Below are 17,220 nucleotides of genomic sequence, written 5' to 3'. Positions count from 1 at the left end.
GATAGTCTCCCAATCCCTATTTGGCAGCCGTCTCGCAGGATAGTGTGACACCGTAGAGTCGCATTTTCTATTTGGAAGCTATTTTGAGGGCCGCGACAAAGTATTGTGTCACAAAAAGATCCTATGGTGGTGGGGCGTGGGCAGCCGGGAGTGTTATCTACACTGATTAGTCCCAAATATGTATAAAAGCAGCCCTATTTGTGTGTCAATGATTTCTCACTGAGATCAACTATTCATACTGCTAAAATGGGATATTGAAAATTATGTTTTAAGAAAAATATATTCTTTAAACGCATTGTTGGTCATAGAAATTCGATGTAACTATTGTTATTTGTAATTATAGAGGTTTTTCATAAAAAAAAATATCTAAACGTTTAACCAAATATAGATCACTCTGTTTATTTTTAATTTAAGGTGGCGGGGTTATTAGATATAATATACAAACGTTCATAAATAGACACAGAAATGCATCGATTTCAAGTTAATTTCAATTGTGTAGCATCTACTGATCAAATTATTGCCCGGGGTGGTCTGAAATATAATTGCATGAAGAAGAAAGTCGTTATGAACCAAATGAGTTTCGGATACAGGTTTGCGTTCACACAAGAAGATAAGAATTCTATGGAATTATAAAATGACAGCAACAGGTTTCTACTGAATGCAACAACTCGAGGGGGTAAGGCTTCAGGAACGCAAGGAATCAGGGCATTTGTCGTAAATCTCTCAACGCGAACTCAGGGGGTGGTACTCCAATTCGCGCTTCTCTTGTGCGTTTTGGAAGAAGATTGAGTTGGTATGCAAATTTGAACTCAACCTTCGAAGCACAATTACACCCAAAAGTTTCTACGTGTAGGATAAAGCACGAGACTGAGGTTATGTTGGGGACTGAAGAAAATGACCAGAGAAAAAGAAAAACGAAGGCCAGCAGGCCTTGTATCATGTTTTCTTATGGAAAAAATCCTGCCCTGAAAGAATAACCCGTTACAGGTTTAAAGAAAAACTTTCAGAAGAATAACCCCAAATTCCCCTGTATATATTATTCAGATACTAAATCATTCCGGGCATAGAATATACCCTATACCGTTTTAGGTCTAAAATGTCAATTATACACAAAAGTAGAATATTATCAAATTTGTACCTGTATTTTTTAAATTTTAGTCTGCTTTTTAAACGGGGATTTATAGAGCTACCTATACTCAAAATTCAGAAAGCTTGTTTACTTACCCAGTAAACTCTAAATCACCAATGGTAGATAAACTGTACATTGTTGCTAGGGTAGCATTTAGTTCATGGCACCCACGTAAAGCTTCGTCCCACGGCAACAAAACTGGGTTTAAATAAAAGGTTCGACCAAACGCAAATTCATCTTTTGACTGACCTGGAAGACAGAAATAAGCAATTGTAGCAGGACTGACAATGGAACAAGGTTTGAGATCTCGTTAAATTACTTCGAGGGTATTTGAATATTTGTCTGAAGAAACATGTTTTCTCTCACTTGACTTTAGAACTATGTAGGACTGATCGACGAGCTGTGTTTAGTTTTGAATCTGTTGATTCTACGATTATCATAACAAGTTTAAACATTTGCCATTAGAATGGTTTATTAGGTTTAAATTGCGGCTTGGTTGCCGATTATATCTTTTTCGTATTCCAGCTATCAACGTGTGTTTTATATCCCAATGGAAATCTGCCTTTTGTCTACTACAATGACAACAGTACTAAATTTTGTTTGCATTCCAACGAGAGTATTTATAGGGTAGTTATTTCCAATAACAGTATGACATATGACATAGAACAATAACGTATTTCCTGAAAAACACGCATGGGACGCGCACACGTCTGCCATCATCTGTAATAGAACTAAGCTCAGCATACGTACGCGACGCGAAAATCTACCCAAACTCTAAAACTACATTGACGCAACGCATCACGTATACGATACGGATACGTGATACGGATGGGAAAATTCCGCTTGCCACAAGTCTCTAATGTGTCAGTAACTGGCAACAGGTCTGCTTTTTGTCTACATGGAGCGTAATTGTTGATCGAATGGCTAGTGGTTGTGAGAACAGTGAGAGGCTTACGTTGATAGGGGATAATCCAAGAATTTACTGTAAATAGTGTACATATTTCCTTTATCTTGTTTCTTTACAAGTTAAAATTTTGGGGAGAGGGATTATATAGGCTTTGCCTGTTTCCCAATACCAAAAGTAAAAAAAATATTGTTTATAAAAAAATTAAAAAAAAAATTGCCGAGGATTCTATATAATTTATGCTAAATATACAGCGAGTAACGACGAATACAAGCTGTCCATGGGCCCTCTCTCAATTAAGCAAGCAAGGCTGCTTCAAGTAGATTTTTATGGCGTGGGACAGTTTCTTGCTATTAAAATGTTTGAGATGGATTTGAAGCAAATCTTTGATAGATAAATTAGTTTGAACATGTTTTAGTCAAAATATATCTCCAAATCAAACAGTTAGTACTTGCGTAGGCATCTTTAAATATTTATAATTAAGACATTGTCTTTATGAGGAATTTCCGATCGATACATATAACCATCTATTTCACTGCATTCCAAACTTACGTGTTGTTACAGCAGTAATGACTAAAATGATCAAATGCTACTATTATACTAATATATCTCCTTGTATTCATGTTTAGCCGTCCTTTAAGCTGGAAGGCACTTGTATTTCTATGCACAGAGCTTGCATCAGTTCAGTTGAACTAGGTATTTTATTTTAAAACTGTTGTTTTGTACTCACACACAATATCACCGGATTTGTATTTATTTGTAGATATGTTTTATTTCTGCGTTCACATTTGTTGACACTCGATTTTGATGAACTTAACATTATATTTATACCAATGATCTCGGATGGATTCGATTTTGGAAAATATCGGATTGTAATATCCTGGATTATTGCCCTTGATTATTTGAAAATCACCTACAAGTGATTGTAATATCCTGGATTATTGCCCTTGATTATTTGAAAATCACCTACAAGTTTATTCGACTTTGATAAAAGTTAATACACATATTCTTTACACACAAATCGCAGAGAATTTCGAATTTGGCAGACATTGGACCTTAAATTCCCGTTAAAATAGCCGCTCCTCTTCACTGAAATAGTTAAGGATCAAAATGTGTAGTAAAGGCGGTGGGCTTTGTAGTATGATGACTGGGAACATGAGACCGTAACTTCAATCGACTCGCATCGGTCGATAATCAACATTCCGCATCCTTCCGTTCCGGAGTTACCCCCTTTGTCGAAAACCTTGTGAAAATGTTAGAGGCCACCAGGTTTTATTTTTCAAATTTGGTGTGAGGCATCAGGATCAAGAGAGGACAAACCCTATGGATATCCAGCGTTCCGCGATATTCTGATCTGGAGTTACCCCCTTTTTCCAAAACGTTCAAACGCGATAGAGGCTACAGTTTCTAACGAATTATTTTCATATTCTATGTGAAGCATTGGGGCGATGTGGTGATGAGCCCTGTTGATTTCCCTGTTTTCCGTCTATCTCTTGCGAAACACGGATGTATCTTGTATGGCAACCGCTTGTTATAAAAGTCGAAAACAAAAGGTAGAAAAAATACGTAGTTGATATAAATCGTATGGATCACCAAAGTAACGAAACCAAAGAAAACATAATGTCGACATATATAAAACATCGGCTTTAAAATTAGAATAGTTGCTGATTACAATCATTTTGTTTATAGAAACCTTTCAAACTTTGAAACATTTTTATTGTTTCGATAATGTTATGGCTTTACGCTTTTGATTTATTTTTTCTAAGTAACTTTTTTTTCTTTTTTTTTTTTTTTTTTTTTAGCTTTGTAACGTTTTACATATCGTTTTAAACGTTGTTAGAGCTCTCAGGGATTTTTATTTCTTTTTTTTATAAAATGTTTATCATGTTCTTTTGTTTGTTTCAACTATGGCTGGAAGAAAAGGACCTATATTCAAGTAGCTTATTGATAGTTTAATGATGCATGGCTCGCAGATATATTAGGTAGATTAATTAGAAATTACCGTATTACATCGAATCAATGAGCACTTGTCGATCGAAAAAAAAGTGCTATATTTGTTCCTGTTCAACAAAATTATCTATCCTCACATTGTACACGCAACGGTGTCTCAGAAGTTTCAAGGAAACAGTGCCATTCCATTCCATTCACTACGTTTATCATGTAGTTATTTTAAAGAATAACCTAGGATTAACAAGACCCCCTCCCCTCCCCCGACTACTTTTTTGTCCAACTTCAACTATTTTTAACAGCTTGTAAAGAAGTTTAATTGTACAAGTGACGTGATATTAGCATAGAAAAAGCTACCGTGCTACATTTCACACTGATCCGCAGTGAATATTCGCTAGGTCGCGACAATCACTGATAAGGATGACATCGATGCGACTTAATGAGCCACAAATATTAACGTTTTTCCTCCGACAAATTAAAATTCTAAAACATATTTTTTTATGTATCAGAAAAATAAATAAAGACGTTTGAAGTATTTGTAGGTAAAAATTATTTCCTATTTTAGTGTAAATGGGTATTAACATGAGTAAAAGGCGCCTTTCTGCTCGAATCAGTAACGTTTTATGTAAACAATGCACGCGCCATTGAGCTAATGATTGACGCCACGTGATATGACGTCATGTGTTGAAGGCAGTCATCTTTTACAGAGATATTAGAAGACTTTCGTAATACTCTGTAAAACAGATTGGCTACATTTGTGTTACCAAGTTTGGCCAGGGTCATGTTCGAGTCTCTTATCAGATGCCGATATAATTTCGGCTCCCCAAATAAGTGGGCCTGCGACGGCTTTTAGTAACTAAGTATTGGGTCTAGTTTGAAGTCAATATGATTGGCTAGATTAAGAAATTGTGGTATAACACACCCAACAGATTTTCCCATACTGTAGCGCAGGCAGTGATTTTCAACCAGTGTGCCACGGCACACACGTGTGTAGCAATATCTTCCTAAGTGTGCCGCGAAATTTTTAATGGCACTCTAAGAAAATGCGAAAAACCACGTGATCCCAATTGAGTATTCACTGATGTCTACTGGTAAGTTCATAGCTGTGTTTTTCTTTATTTAATTTGAGAGGGGTGGGGTGGGGCCGAATGGTTAGCACGAGCGCGCTGTATCATAAGGCCTGTCATTGAGTCAACTGGCGTGGTTTCGAATCCCCGTTTGTACGTGACAAGGAGTAGGGTTGCCTGTCCAATCTCGTGGGTTTTCTCCGGGTCCTCCGATGTCCTCCTATTGCTATAGACCCCTACGCGCAAGCGAATTAATGAAATAAAATTAAACCATATGTTAGTCCCGAAATGATCTAATTTGAGTCAACTGGCGTGGTTTCGAATCCCCGGTTGTACGTGACAAGGAGTAGGGTTGCCTGTCCAATCTCGTGGGCTTTATCCGGGTCCTCCCATTGCTAAAGACCCCTACGCGCAAGCGAATTAATGAAATAAAATTAAACCATATGTTGGTCCCGAAATGACCTAGTCTGTGTCGAGTGGACATTAACCCCCCCCCCCCCCGCCCCCCCCCCCCCCCCCGCTGGTGGATGTGGCTATCTATGCAAATAACTTTGAACTATTCCAAATGCCAAGAGTGATATCAATGGGTTTTTTTTCAATAAACAATAGCTTGTACAGGATATATGAATAGGACTGGGGAACAGGCTTAGCCAGCCTGGAAACCCCCAAGGAACCCAATCGACCAACAGCAGGATCAAGCCCCGGATCTCCAAGTTAGTGAGCCAGTGCCTTACTGAGCACCGTGAACAAATTTAATGGAACGGCGAACAATACACCGGAAGGACATTTCTTTGGCTTATATAATGAATATATACTCTGTCAAAAAAGAAACACATAGGTGATATGGAAAGAAGAAAAGGGTTTGATTTTCCAACATATCGTTTTTTTGGGGTGTTTTTTTTTGTACAATGTTCACGCATGATCATGTTTCTTTCTGTTTCTGCAATGGGGTAGCATGCCCAAATGTCACCTAAAACAAATTTAACGTTATACGAAAATTGAAGTAAATCGACGTGAAAGGGTCAGATTTTGTCGAAAGCACGTGCAACTCGGGAAAAAGGTTTGGGTAGTGGTGGGAATTTAAAGCTACGATGGTGTCACATTTTAGAACATGCCAAGACTAAGTCCACCGAATCGAAACATTGCAATAGGCCGCCACCGGATAGGTTAATCGCAGTAAGCAGTCACACGCCATGTCAACGTCCATCGACAACTCCAGTTAGTATAATTTAAATAATAGCCCTGAAGTAGAAGATCGCGCTACATTTGGGTTCTCCACATGCGTCACCGAACTACCACAGCAACGGACAGTGCTGGACGAGTACCAGGTATGAGAAGGGTGTCCGCACTAACATTGGGAACCGACTTCGAGACCGTATTTTGGCTCCATTGAGTGACGTCAACATTGACGTTGTGTTTACTGATGCATGAATGTACAGGTGATACAAAAGTACTTCAAATGCTGGTGTCCTTGGAGAATGTACACGTCAAAATCTATCTGTCATGTATATGACAAACAGTATAAAATATTGGTGCAAGGTCGTCAGAATGCCGACAACTAGGTATCCAAAGCAAGTTTATTTAATGCTTAGAAGCATAGACAGTGCTGGTAGGATATCCTGGGTATCAAAAGTAAGAATACTATTATCGTCACTAGGATTCGCCTTTGCACGGGGGTCACAAATTATAGGTGATATTAATTTATTCATTTGTGATATTAAACAAAGACTTCCGATATTAATACGCAGGAATGGTCTTCTAATCTAGATTCTAGTGAATCATTAAATGGATATAAGTTGTTTAAGATAAACATTTGTCAAGAACAATATCTGGATTATAGTCTTGATATACACTTTAAACGAAACGTCACTCGACTCAGGTTAAATTTGTTACCATTGAACTCAATTTTATGCAGAAGAAATCCTTATATTGACCCGGCTTGTCCTCTGTGTAAATCAGATGTTGAAACCCTTTATCACTTTCTGTTCATATGTCCAAACTTGAGCAATATACGATATCTGTACATTCCAGATACTTTATATAAATACTCTCTGTTTTCAACGGCACTAATCAAAATCTGCACGCCAACTGACATCGGATTATTAAAATCTATATCCCAGTATATTGATGTCGCTTTATCACATCGGAAATTGGAAATGTAAAGAAATTAATTTTTATACTGTTATCATAAATTGTAAAATTTATCTACACTTGCTATCTCCCACCTCCCAAGTGTTTGTTAAATTGTACTTTAGGTCTATGACCTTATTACTGAAATAAACATATTATTATTATTATTATATGTACAGGGGTGAAACTTAATTGGGACACTGGAGTGTTTTGCCAACAACTACGTCGGGCAAGTTGACAGATTCGGTAGAGATAGTGTCATGATGTGGCAAGCCATCGCCGACATAAGTGAACACGTGTTCTTGCAGAATGAGAACATTAATTTGCTGTCATGGCCATCAAGATCACCAGATTCCAACTCTATTGAATATCTTTGGAGGAACTGGACAGACGTCTATTTCAGCGTGACCCGGTCCCTTGGGCGTTCTCGCAATTGTCACATGCACTGCAGGAAGAATGGGCTGCCTATGATACGAAGTGCCCGGATTCAGAGACTCATTCTTTCTATGCCAAGGAGATGCCGTGCAGTGATTGCTGCTTATGATGGCTACAAAAGGTACCTCGTGCGACGCTGTTTGATTACGAACGTGCCTCCACCGGAGTCTGTCCATAGCAAGAACATTGTCATGCCAGATTCCAACTCTATTGAATATCTTTGGAGGAACTGGACAGACGTCTATTTCAGCGTGACCCGGTCCCTTGGGCGTTCTCGCAATTCTGTCTATGCCAAGGAGATGTCGCACAGTGATTGCTGCTCATGATGGCTACAAAAGGAACCTCGTGCGACGTTGTTTGATTACGAATATGCCTCCACCGTGGTCGGTCATGCCAAATTTGACTGTGATACGATCTTAAATAACGAAATTATATCTCTTTGCATTGAGATAATTTCATGAATATTTCGCCTATGCGTTTCTTTTTTGACAGAGTATATGATGTGTGTGTCACTTAGACATATCGGCTCGGTTACCAACCTACTAAAAGGAAGACCATATTTCCAAAAATGTTTATAAACATCGGCCGTACATATCGGTTTAACGCGAGTTGTTTTAAAAGCATAATTAATTTGTTAATACAATAAGAACACGATAAGTTTTTCTTGCACGGTTAAAAGGCGAACACGAAATATAACGCGTGTCAAATAGATGGTATGTTGATTTGATCTGTGATTCGAATGCAGAGTATCTTTACTCTTTTCGACCATCTGGTACTACTTTAATGCATACCAAATATTTTAAGTTGTTCTGTGGTGTCCTCTCCTTGATCGATGGTAAAACTATTTCAATCTGTCTGAATAAGAAGACCGTGTGTGCCAACAAGATAGTTTTAAATACCCGGTCGATGTTTAATGGCATATAATGTTAGACGTTCTGCAGGTTATTCAAATGTTATGATTAGGTGGTTAATGTTTTCAGTATGTTGAAATGCTAAAATCACATAAATGGACCTGTTTTATAGATTACATCTATTATTGTTTCACATGCTTTTTATAATCAATATCACCTAGTCTGCCATATCATAACAGATTTCAATTTAACTGGGATGGCTTGTAGCCTAATCCACTTAGTTATCTTAAGTTCATACAAACAATGGTCGCTTCAGAGGTTGTGTAACGGTCATGCATTTATTGTATAATATGCTCCCTATTGTACACGTAGAACAGCAGTTGGGGGTTAACATCAATACCTGTTTATGAAACTTGGGTATTGAATATATTTTGATTTAAACGCTGATGTTGAACGTACACAAATTATGTAAAATGTCAAGTTAAGTTAAATCTGTTATAGATTAGGAGGTATCCGTAATAGTTTGAGGAGGAATCCGTGATAGTTTGACATGCCATTTGTAATTAGATCAATGACAGATTTCAGCTTTACAAATGTATGTAAAATGGAATAAGTTATAACCTTGTATATGCAAGTTGGCTCTTTGTTAATCGCATAATTTTATACTAGGAACGGGTTCAATTTAAAGTCAATCCAGCAATAGTTACTTCGCTTCCAGTCTAGAATAGGTTATAACTGAAATGTTTCAATGCTAAAATATTAACAATTATATTCTTCCTATCAAGAGTTATTCAATATCGCTTAATAAACGGCTCATGATCGAAATCACTCACCTTTGACTGTGCTAAGATAAATGAGAATCAGTGTTATAATATTACTCCACATTCTGATGACGTACATAAAAACCTCGTAATTCATACAAACACACCCTGAAATATATAATACACCGTTTGTTCAAATCATTTATAAATTTTATGTGAATACAAAAGTACATTTTTCTTTTTTTTTTTAGTAAACTACAACTGACCACAACTGATCGATAGTTCTAACGGGGATTTTAGAAGCCGACTAGGGCGATGATGGAAACCTGTATTTCAGAAGCCGACTTGGGTTATGGATGGAACGTGAATTTCAGAAGTCGATGGGTTCTGGGTAGAAGATGACCAACAGAGTTCCCAGTATAGTGGTTTAAGTACAGCCAAAATAACCCAATATACCGATTTTGCTGGTGGTGAATTCGGTCTCGGTTGTTGAAATCCAACTATATAATATCGTTCCATTTAGCTATACTTTCACGAGACTGCTTATTACAGCTTGAACGACTGATGCCAATTCTGATGCCCATGACGTAAACCCCAAATACACAATGTCTTTAAATTTATACTCAAGTTTCAAACGTTATATTTGTGTAAAAACAGCCATTAACAAGAAAACAGTCGTAGATCACATGTATGATATCTATATAGCTGCAATATTACCTGATAACATGATATTTAGGCTACCATTTGATGTTACGTCAGCTATTTCCACGTATATAACATACCCTAATCGATATGAATATCGTGTTAAAGTAAGGACCGACATGGGCATAACTTAAAACGACTCAATATTTTGATTTAGATTCAGCCCCTATATTGACAGCAGCAGTAAATTCCGCTATGTGGTTGTCCGGAAGGGGACATTTTTTTTTCTAACGCAGTTGTCATTTGTCAGGTGTGGGATCTGCTGGACTGATAGGAAATGTGTATCTGGGGGCCAACAGTTGATGAAGAGTACAAATATAGGTGAAAACGCCGATGCAAGCGAGAAAATCGTCGCCATCCCGCCCCCACGCATTGTCCATGTTAGCATTGAAATGAAATATATCATATGTCTAAATTGACCGAGGTATTGTGTTTATGAAACATTAAATCCGGCCCAATTTCATCACTTGTGTCCCTTTAAACTTATTAGAACTGATCAGATTATTCTATACAAATCAATGTATTATGTTATTAGGTAAAAACGTAAATTAGTGTATCTGAAAATGTCAGCGATAGACTAGTGGATAGAGATTATTGGTGCGTAGATAAAGGGAGTCATGTCAATGATATCCTAACAGTTGGAAATCGAAAAAGAGTAGAACGTAGCGTCGTTGTCCAGGCTAAATATCCATCTTAGTACACTGCAAGACGTATACGCCTGTCTTCATTCATTAGGCCCGTTAGTTCAAAAAAAGTAGGGCGTTAAACCACGGTTTATTTCATTTACATACAGAAAAAATTCTCGGAATATGAAAAAAAAAGACTATATTGTTAAACATTGAATAACTGTAATCAGAATAACATTTCTACTGCGATATGTGGGATACCACAGCGTTCTAGTTATTGAAAGAAACGGGAATCAAATGGTATGTTTTCTATTCTTACGGTGGCGTTCCACAATATTCAATAATAGGATCTTTGTTATTCTTAACATTTATAAATAGCCTTTCAATATCAATTATCAAAACGATATAAATAACACATGTTGCAAGAAGAACGACGTGGTAAATAATATGTAGTATTGCATGGCATGAGTGAATGGTCGAGGAACGTCTGTTTTCATATAGATAACATGTATCTACCATTCAAATATCGCTAAAATATATCTCTATTTGATATCCTGGTCCAGAAAATGTGTCGTCATTATATTAACGATCTTGCAGATAATACCTGTAAGAAGCCAATCCAATAATAATTGATCAAATAGTTTAATGTTGGTGACCCGAGGGCAAGCTTCCGGTGATGTATATATAACTAGTGATAAAACAGCTATTATAGACATGAGATGAGGTCAATAAAAATGTTGTTTATAGGTTCAAAGATGTTTATTATTTATACAAAAATAATTAACAGCAGCAAAAGTTTAAGAGGGAGAGAGAGAGAGAGAGAGCGGGCATAATGTTCTATGTTCTGCACCTATCGGGCTAATGACCGGGCAAGGGCATTTCAGAATACTCCACATCCAATTGGCAAGGGTTCTTTTACGTTTCTTGGAGGACGTCAGTTGTTTATCCCACCCATGCGACTAGACGACATTTTCTTGCTAAGGTCTCCGTTCTGCACTCCTGACAACAGGAATAAATACTCATTTCGAGACTCGCATACCGCATACTAATAATTGCTTTATTTCGATAATTTGCTTACCTTTAAGATTTTTTGGCATCTGTTTCATTTGTTCAACCTAAAGTGGGTTTATGTTTTGAGCATATAGTGCAGCAATGAATATCATTCTATATTAATCAAGTAACTATTTGGTAAGGGAATCGATATATTGAAATCGATATGTGAAGTGATTGGTATAATATATCGATTAGTTCAATCAATGATTTAATATTAAACAAACTGAAACATTTTATATCCATTTTTATTTTATTCAATGGATTATTTCATTCTTAACTTTAAAATTCGATACATCAACACAAATACCCTTGATCATCAACAAAACTATTCTTGATCTCACTTGTCAACGCTTGACAGTGTGGTAAATTTTCTTTATAAAAACGTTACTACAGACACTTATTAGTTATAAATTCGGGTTTTAAAAAAAGAAACATTAAAGTAGAGCACATCATAGACACAGCCATAGGATTTCTTTGTTCTAATATTTTAAAACAATACTTTATTCAATATAATTATATCCAGATTTATTAGCACAACCGTAACGTTGCACTACTTTGTTTCACGGTAAACTACTTTGTTTCACGGTAAACGACGAAAAGATATAGGTATGCCGACACAAACTGACTTCAACACTGGTTTAATAACATTTTTTAAAGTATTTTTCGTCCGTCTTGGGACTATTCATAAATAATGTCATTGTGTGCAGATTGAAAGTTTAGCGTATTTATTCATATTTACATAGTAACACTGTGGTTTTAAATGGCTATAGTTACCATTGTCTATGGTTAGATAGTATACCTGTAACTAATAAGAAACATGTACACACGTGTATTAATCTGTTGTAGATAGGTGCAATTTAGAAACAATGAGTGGAAGATAACCCTGGGATAGATTTAAAGATACATTATGGGAGATTCGATAACGAGTTGATCATTCAAATTGATCCACTATGAACCGAGAACTAAGCGATTGAAATTCCCGCATAGCCTCGATCATCATTACTAAAGTCAGTACGATAAACAGCATAGTCTCGGAAAGTTATGCAGTAAATCAGCTCATAATCCACTAAAAAACGCAGGCTAGCGATGCCATCTAGGGTTGATTATGGTCTGGATAGGTTAATTAATGTCTAATTAATAATTTAAATAACATTTCAGGCCTAAAGAAAGACCTGCAATGGATAGATTTAGCTCTTGCATAATGTATGTTAAAGGAAATAATTATTGGTCTGAATGGGAGATCGTCTGGCTGGAAAACACTGATGAATTCGGCATTTTGATGTTTAATAGACTCCTTGATCATCTTGGATTTATGGATTTTTGGAAGACCATAAAACTGACTTGTTTTGTACTCGAATTTACGGAGATAACCCTGTTCGTTGTCCGTCAGTTCGTTTTTGTGATCTTGAATTAATTCCGTTGTTCTTTTATCATGGTTCGAATCTATGGTTGTATACACCCGTTTGTCTTGTTTTCCTTGGGGGGGGGGGGGTCTGAATATACTTGGACCCCCCAAAAAATTTACATAGTAGGCCCAAACTCCTATTTATTTACAACAATTATTAGGATTAGTTAAGATTCTATCTGTATAAAACCTGTACATATCCCAGTATGGTTTATACTGCTAAAATAAAACAGAGATAATCATCCTGGAAACATGTATAAAGTGAAAAGTACCCGTGTTCCATGAAATTGTGTCTAGTTAGCCTGTCAGTAATATTTTGTTAATTTTTTTCTGCCACTTATCAGAGTGAATCCCATGTAGGTACCCAAAAACATAACCGCCTAAACCAAATATTTATCGCCCGCTCAGCCAGCAACGTAACCATAATGCTTTTGCACGCGGTGTCTTGGTAGACAGCATGGCCACATGGTGTTTGTTTATATTTTTTAGGGGTTTTAAAAAATGGGTTAGGGTTAGGGGTTAGGGTTGCGGACCCCCCCCCCCCAATATATATTTCACGGCTACGCCTAAAGGGTATCAGTATTCTACCGTAAATATACGATACTTGTCTGTAGTTGAGCTTGGATTTCACAAGCCGATACCATTAAATTTCTAATTTTGTCCTCTTCATAATCAACCAGACAAAGCATTTGTTGATTATAGATTTGACGTGATTTAAAAAATTTACTGTTTCAGTACATCAAATAAGCTAATTAACAGTGTTTCTTTCTTCCTTCTTATCAATCATGAAATCGCAAATACATGTATATAATATTGATAAAATCTGTTGTTCGTCAACCGAAGTTTTCTAGACAAAAACGCTGGAATAATAGAAGACTTAAAGCGGGAATTTCATATTTTCTAAGAAAGTCAAAACATAATTATTTCCCACTATTAAAAATCATTGTTTTCCTATTGCCTCCATGCATTAGCTACCTTCAAACGTTGGAATTTGAAGTTGAAAATGATATTTTTGCCAATTTCTCAGCTGGCAATAGTGAATTATAGGATCAATAGGATTATTCTTTAACAAGGTAGGACGGTTTATGGATACCATCTATTTTAAGGCTTTATTTTAATAAATTTTAAAAATATAACTTAAAAATATGAAATTGTAGCTTTAATATTATCCATAATATTCGAAATTAAAAACATAAATTAGAATTCAATATTGGTCCATTTCAATCGGTAATGATGTTGTTATCTTGCCGTAAAAATATGGGACCCTGGTATCAAGTATTTAAGACCCAATGAGGATTTTAACTCTATGAACATAATGGTTTGTAATAAAGGAAGAACAATATATCCAAGAAGACTATGTGGAAGTAATTGAAAATGGCTGATTCACAAACGACAAAATAATAAAAAAAAATTTAAAAAAAGTTGTTGAATGGACTAAGTAGTTGCTGTTCAATTTGGACAGATCGCGAAATTTACCGGACATAATTGATTCGCAATTACGATTTTAAAAAAACTTGAATGTTGATCACATTATATGCACTTATAAATTATGTGGTTTTAGAACAATTTTCGTCTACTTTAAGGATTTAAAGAATACGTCCCTTAACAGACCAGTTAAAACTGTCCAGTTTATAACACTATCTTGTCACCATCCTGAACAATTGATAACTGTACTAAATTATTTTGATAATTTCAGAAACCGTCTTGTTTTGGTTGAAACCCGGGAACTGGTCGATTTCCCTATTAATGGTCGTTATTTAATAGTATTTAAATAGATATGATGAAGAGAAAATGTATCAATACTCGGCATCCTCTATAGACGATATAAACAAGATTATGATCAAAACAAGCCAGCGTCACCTACAATCTTCACTAAAATCTTTTGATGAACCCCTTTTTAACCCAAGCAGGGTGATTATCTACGGTTGATTTTGTTTTCATAATTAAATGTTAAATAATCAATATGAATATATTTTAGCGTGGATAAGATATTGTTCGAAAAATGCAAACGACGATCTACGGCTTTAATTGTTAATACTGTGAAGTGTGATCTCATTTAAAAACTTGCCAATATCCTTTACTTTCAATTACTATTTGATATTAGTCGCCATTTTATTATTATATATCAAGTTATAATATCGGTCATATTAACTTCGTCTTTACACCCTGCTTCAATAAAGACGTTAATTACCTCCTGGCGAATGACTTCCGTTTCTCACTATTTATCGCCAGTAATGACTGGAAAAGAATCAAAAACTTGTTAACTGAAAGATAATTGGCCAGTTTTTATTCATCTTATATATTTTATTATCCAGATTTTATAGTATAAGGTGACAATAAAACCATAGAATAATACATTAGTACAGTCGACTTCATTTTCTAAATTACGTATTCAAAATATATTGTTTAAATATTGGAGGCGTAGTTGTGTTTTGTGGATTGGACACCGCGTTGTCTTACTAATTACATTGTGTTGCGTAGTAAATAGTACAACACAAAATGACCATACAGCGTATCATTTTTTGGATCAGATTTCTCTGATTCGGATGGAAAACCAAGACGTTAATTTTGCAACACTTCCCTTCGCATTACATTACATTACATGGTACGCGATAAGTACTGGGTAGTAACTGGTATACTTTCTGATTGATTACAGCATCCGATTTCCGTTTCATTTTACTAACCAGACTAAACAATACCCCTCCATCCATTCCCCACACACCCCAACAATCTACAAAAAATACAAGAATGTGAGCATGACTTCAATTTGTAGAAAAATAAGTAATACTTACGCTCATCAGACTTTTAGAAATCGCAGCAACAGTGTTATTCTTATTTCCGGGCTTGTATATTAATTACATCACATATTCCAAACTGGAGCGATTTTAAAGGTTCAAAAATAAAAGTTAGTTCCTTTTTGAACGATAAAGTCTACGTAAAACACACTTATTGCTGTACTGATATACATACGATACATACGCGTGTCCAACTATAAGAAATTGTTCTTCTGGTTTGTTTTCCGATTTTGTAATCGGACTATTGGTGTATGTGGTGTCAAAGAGTCTTATTGTATAACACTAATGTCTCACAAAACGATAGGACGTCTTCGTGTTACTGTCCATATATTTTATTCACTTTGTTAAATACCACTTGAAAGCAATATTATGTCGGGATAACCTTCTATCTAGCAGCTTATGCTTCTGAATTCCAAACAATCACTCTGTAGTAACTATAAGTAGTGACGGGTATTGTTACTGGTAATGTTCGAGAGATGTATCAGTTTTATCGTGTCCAATTTTTAATTGCACTATTGAGCACCGTTTAAATCTCCCGGACAACAAAATATCCCATAGTATGTGTCTTATCTACACCACTTGTTCACACCAACTAAAGCTTCTACTTTATATATCAATACATTACCCTGACTTCAATACATATAGATCGATACAATAATAGTCTTTACCTATATCCTCCAATCATATCAAAGAACATTGATTTTACTTCTACAAATCTTATATTAATTATTTAAATCTACACGCATGAGGTTCATGGATCATAAATTTATTGATTTAATTACAAGAAATTTTATATTAAATTTGAAAAACATATTTGGTTTGATTCACCGTGATTTAACTATAGCATGCTCAGCATAGATTGTGTACATGAAATGAAATTAATTGGTTGAATGTCCTACTGTTTTGCTCCCACTGAGCTAATGAAGATGGGCATACGTCATACATTGTGCTATTTTGCCCGGACAGCGGATCTATGGCCTACTCTTATATCGAATTCCAACTGTCAAGAATTCTTTTATTTGCACGGGACCTCGGATTTTCGTATCATTCGAACGATTATACGTGCACAAATTTTAACGTAAATCTGATGATTAATCAACAAAAAAAAAAAAAAAATAGATTCATATTTAAAATTTGATCGTGGATACCTATGTATATATTTTACGGTGATTCAGGTAAGTCAGTGTTAGGATTATGTGAATCAAAGATTATCATCGTTTCTTGTCGTGGTGAATGTGTACTGCACGTGTAATATCTTTCGCATTCGATACGAAAAAAAACCCCTTTAATACTTGATAAATAAGCTGGTGGTATCCTTTTAATGTATTCAAGTTAGTAAGTAGGGACTGGTTCGTGGAATCGTTATGGGTAGTAAAGTTGGTAAGTAGGCACCGGTTCGTGGTAATATTATGGAT

The 17,220-nt window shown here is 35.8% G+C and overlaps 1 long non-coding RNA gene across 1 annotated transcript in view; it reads right to left on the bottom strand.

Annotated features, from left to right (window-relative positions):
* The window catches only part of LOC126814797 (uncharacterized), a 37,308-nt gene extending 21,379 nt beyond the window's left edge, over nucleotides 1–15,929 (bottom strand). Inside the window, exons 1-3 of the long non-coding RNA XR_007677760.2 lie at nucleotides 15,803–15,929; nucleotides 9,297–9,392; nucleotides 1,225–1,378 (exon numbers count right to left, since the gene is read on the bottom strand). This is a non-coding gene — a long non-coding RNA (uncharacterized LOC126814797). The remainder of the gene's footprint in view (nucleotides 1–1,224; nucleotides 1,379–9,296; nucleotides 9,393–15,802) is intronic.
* Nucleotides 15,930–17,220: the final 1,291 nt, after the last annotated feature.

Source organism: Patella vulgata, chromosome 3 (assembly GCF_932274485.2).
Source record: "Patella vulgata chromosome 3, xgPatVulg1.2, whole genome shotgun sequence".
In the NCBI taxonomy this organism is placed as follows: Eukaryota; Metazoa; Mollusca; class Gastropoda; family Patellidae; genus Patella; species Patella vulgata.
The sequence above is the reverse complement of the archived record's forward strand: the minus strand, read 5'-3'. Positions and strand labels throughout refer to the sequence as shown.